Below are 4,733 nucleotides of genomic sequence, written 5' to 3'. Positions count from 1 at the left end.
AAAAGAAAAGAAAAGAAAAGAAAAGAAAAGAAAAGAAAAGAAAAGAAAAGAAAAGAAAAGAAAAGAAAAGAAAAGAAAAGAAAAGAAAAGAAAAGTTTTATCAGACCTGAATTTTTGCACTATCTATGGCGGGTGGTGGGGCTCCCCCAACCTAGGAGGTCTTGCCTTTCTTCACCGTCTTGTTTTAGCGGAGTGTTACAGGGTAGTCCTTAAGGACAAATGAATATTGAAAATACTGAGTAAGATAACACTTACTTAAACAAGAAAAAAAGTCTATTTAGAGCAATGGATTAAAAAATCTGCTTAACTGGGAAACAAAAATAGTGTTGTTTGCTCTACAAAGGCAAAACGGGACAGATAAGATTCAAAGTTCTGAAGAGGATTGAAGGTAATACTTGCCTGCTTATTGTGGATGAAGAAAAGTTAAAAAAGCCAAGCAGTAATGTGGAGGGACGGTGGGGTGGGGAGAGAAAGAAGCCGTCAATAGTGATTTAAAATAAAATACAGTAGTTATAGCACCGCAAAGAAGATAGACAATCAAAAGTGATCAGTCATGAAGCTGCTGACAGAATGGGCAACAAAAAAGTCACTTGGTCTGGTGGCTTGCTGAGGAAAAATGTGCTGGAGACAGAAGTCATTACCAGGTGAGGACAGAGTGAGGCAAGCACCCTTTTTTAAAAATTCAAAGCAGGGATGAAAACCAGAACCCCTGAAGCAGAAGAGGGAAAACAGGACAATAAATGATCAAAGRAGACATAGCCTCTACTGTGTAAGAGACAAGCATGGTAGCTTGTCTGATCTTACAAACCATAAATTATGACAGGARCATTTGTTGTGAACCTCTGAACTGGGAAAAGTGGGGTTCCATACACAATACTAATAAACCGATAATCATATGTTGAAACATGAAGAARCAATGTGAGTGTCTGCACAAGCTGAGAGCCAAATTTTTTTCCCTTTTACTTTGTCTGGAAACTTGCTGTATGGATGGTGCTGTGWGGATTTTTTTCCTCATTATTTCAGGGAGACACTTTTATATTCTGTTCTCAGGAAGGCAAAATTTGGACTCCCCCTGATCTTGCTGATGGGCACTTTTAAAACAGAGGAGAGATACTCTCAGCAATGATCCTCAATCAGCATCTTCTCTGCTCCAGTTCCCAGCTTTTTATAGTTTTTGATACATCACACAGGTGGAGGGGACAGCTCTTGTTGTGCACAGTCCTAGACTACGGAATTGTTTATGAGATTAGTCTCCTGATAGAGACATAGGAAGAACTAAGAAGCCAACTGTACTGGGGTACTCCATCACTGGTTTTGGGAGAAATGTATGTGTCCTATTCTTCTCAGTTTGGCAAAAATGCTTCTGTCTTAGAAAARCAAGCCAACAGGGTACGTATCTGGGGCAATGTTCAGTATATTAAATGCACATTTTTATAGAAGCAAAATCATAGTTTAGTTGAAAAACTAGCTTCAAGTGTGATATCACAAGTCACAACCATTCTCACACAGAACTCAGTTGTGGTCAAGATCTGGTAAACATTTTACTTTTCAACTGCATACTTTGCGCACTATTTGCATGACATCTCCTTTTCTCTGTTTCCTTTGCTTGACTTTGTGCCCTTTTGGCTTGTCCCTCCCGTCTTTTTTTCTTCTTTTTAAGCCTAGTGGTGATTCACTGGAAAAAAAATCATTTAGCCAGTGAGCAGGAATTTCTGACCTATTTACAAGTGAACTTCACTACACTTTTCATGGGTCCAAGTCAAGCCCCATTGTACCTCCCCCCAACCCCGGACTGCCTGTTAAAACCCTGTCAAGTTCCCAGTGACTCCTGAGGTTTCCCCTCCAGCCCATCTGAATTTACCTCACCTGTCATGCTTTGTCATAGATGCTATTCACTACTAATCCAGAATATTTTCCCCTTAAAAGAATCTATATTCTTGGGGACGCACTGCTTGTCTGCTGAAAGGTCTCTAGAAGATACTGCATTGCTGGAGGAATAATGAGAAACAATGGCTTTGAAGATTCTGYTCTGCTTCCCGGGGTCATCTTACCGATACTCTGAGAGCCAGCGTAACTCTTAGTCCTTGAGCTGTTGCTGGTTGCTGCCTAGCCCCCCGTTTCGGAGAGGATCATCCCTCTGAGCAGAACGACCTCATGCTTTATTAACACTCACCACAGGATGGCAGTGCAAGATTTTAATTGTCAGCCGGTTTCGATGGTATGTGTATGTGCCTTGTGCGTGTGACAGCATAGTTAGACAGAAAATTAAAACCAGTAGTGCGTTTTTCCATTTTGAAAACAAAGATATACTAGCTCCCTTTGAAACAGAGTGGATTGTGAAAACACAGAACCAATGAGAAAACAATGCTGCTGCAGCTGCACGTGAGGTGCTGCCATAAATACTGCATTTCAGAAATGCACCTCAGCTTTCTTCATAGGCTGGCTATGCATTTAATTAATGAACACCTCCTCCCTCTGTATAAAACGTATGTTACAGAGATTGTTTAGATGATGTATTCTAAGTGGTTTTTTAATTTAGGGAGCTTTTGTCCTGACATTGCCTCTTTGGCCTGTGTGCTAAAGGCAGACTCCCTGCCGGTGTGGTCCCCTAAGCATGTCCTGCCAAGAGAGCTGCGAGCAATTGTCAGAAAGTCAGTTCAGCCTTCCTCTTTGCTCTCCAGTTTCGCCTTCCCGTCTTCTTTTCCCGTGTCAAATCAGGAAATTAGTTTTGTCTGTAAATGTACCTGAYAAAACTGAACAGTTATTAATTAGGTCCCTTGTCTGGCTTGCAGCTTGGGTGCCAGCATGGGCAAGAGGAGGCAGCAGGGAGCCTGGGATCGTCATTCTAGCTGCCCCTCATGCCCAAGCTGTTTTATGTCATGGCAGAGTTAAAGAAAGCTCTCAGGCCTTGGCTCTGCTGGTTGTTGATTCAACTGGCCATCACTGGTGCTGTTTTCTGGTTTGGCCTTCACAGTGAGATGCTGATGGTGTATCTTGCTCCATGACAATTCTGTCAGGATGCAATACAATAAAGTGTCATCAGGGCCATATTACTGCCACAGACAATGGAGGATTTAAACAACACATCCTTCTTTGAACTGCTGCTGTCACACACCCACACATTCAACATCTTACTGATACTTGTAATTTCTGTGTGTTGCACTGACTGCATGGCTAAATCTATACAAAGACCATGCAAGTGAACTCCAGGAGACTGAATGCCATGTTGACAAGTGTCTTAATCTGACAACTACTGTGATTCKTGGTCACTATGAACTTCACAGCTCAATAGAAGGGTTGAAAATATAAATTTTCTAACTCAAAAATATAATGACACCTTAACTCATAAATCTTTCAGGGTGATTCTTTGAATGCTGGGGACCTACTTTATGATTTATAGTTCTTTTTGTTTCTTTCCTTCCACATCATCCCAGTGGCTGAGCAAGGAAGGGTGTTGTGGTCTTGGTTTGAATGCAGAGAAGTGAATGCTGGGCACTCGCCTTTAAACTCTGCCACCCCTGCCCACATCAAGTGGAAGCTTTGAGGGGTGTATCCATGGGTAATGCTCACCTATTTGCTCAGACTGCTGCTGGAGACATAGTTTGATAAACAAAAGATAAAGGGTTCTTCAAGTATTATCCATCAGTTAGTGATGTCAYTTTTTAGAAGTTTATGAATGTGTGTTTAGTAGTCCCAGTAGTCCACTGACAGATAAACAAAAAGTAGAGTTCAGCAGTGCTGCTGGAGGCGTAATAAAGCCTCCACATAGGTGCAGCAGAGCAGCACTTCTGTTTTCTCCCCCTCCCAATAAAGGGCAGTTTTATATTTCAGAAGGTTTTTGGGATGACTAATATGATCTGATACAGAACCAGACTGCTCTGGAAGACTTAACAGAGGAAAAGTGCATTTTCTATAGTTAGCACCCAGCGCTCTTAGCCATATCTGAGAGGAGTGCTACTCTTAAATGGAGTGTTAGACTTGAGCCTATATCTGTAACATTTCTGAAACCTGGTATTTTTCCTTGCAGAATAATTTCAGGAAAATATCCATTTTATCTGAAGAGAAGAATATTTTTCTTTTTTAATTCTTTCAGAACATACCCTTCTCTTTGTCTGTTCTAGTGGTATAGCGGTTAACTGAAAAGAGGACAGAAACACCTATTTAGTATGAGATGTGGCTACATTGTCTTAATTGAACTGAGAAAAAACATCTACCTGTTCACTCAGGACTATATAAAAGCTTGATCTTCTTTTCCAGACATATAATCTGGGTTTTCTTCTTGCATAGATAGAAACAGTAGTGCATAGTAAATGTGTGTGTGCACCTGCAGTAACCTTCAAGAACAAACCTTYAGCACTGCAGCTAATATTCAGCTAACATTCTCATATGTTTCAAGATGCAGTATCCCAAACCAATGACACTGCAAGTTCACAACTGCACAGACCCTGAGCATGTCATGCACACATATTCCTTGACTAAGGAATTAAACTTTKCTCAACCCCTGTGGCATAGGGTTGGTGATCGTCTCTATTTCCATGGCAGGCAGCGGGCAGTTCCACCTGCAGCTGTGGTATGAGCTGTACGCTGGTATGATGTGCTGTGTGGCAGGGGAATTAAGACCAGAAGGGGAACGGGACACCATCCTTGTAATCACAGCTAGGATGGGAGTCCCAGTAAGCTTCTGGTCCTACAAGACCATGGAAGAGGAGTCATTTTTTCTTCAGGAGGATTTG

This window comes from Malurus melanocephalus, unplaced genomic scaffold (assembly GCF_030028575.1).
Source record: "Malurus melanocephalus ecotype Western Australia unplaced genomic scaffold, MMel_1.1 scaffold_329, whole genome shotgun sequence".
Taxonomy (NCBI): Eukaryota; Metazoa; Chordata; class Aves; order Passeriformes; family Maluridae; genus Malurus; species Malurus melanocephalus.
The sequence above is the reverse complement of the archived record's forward strand: the minus strand, read 5'-3'. Positions refer to the sequence as shown.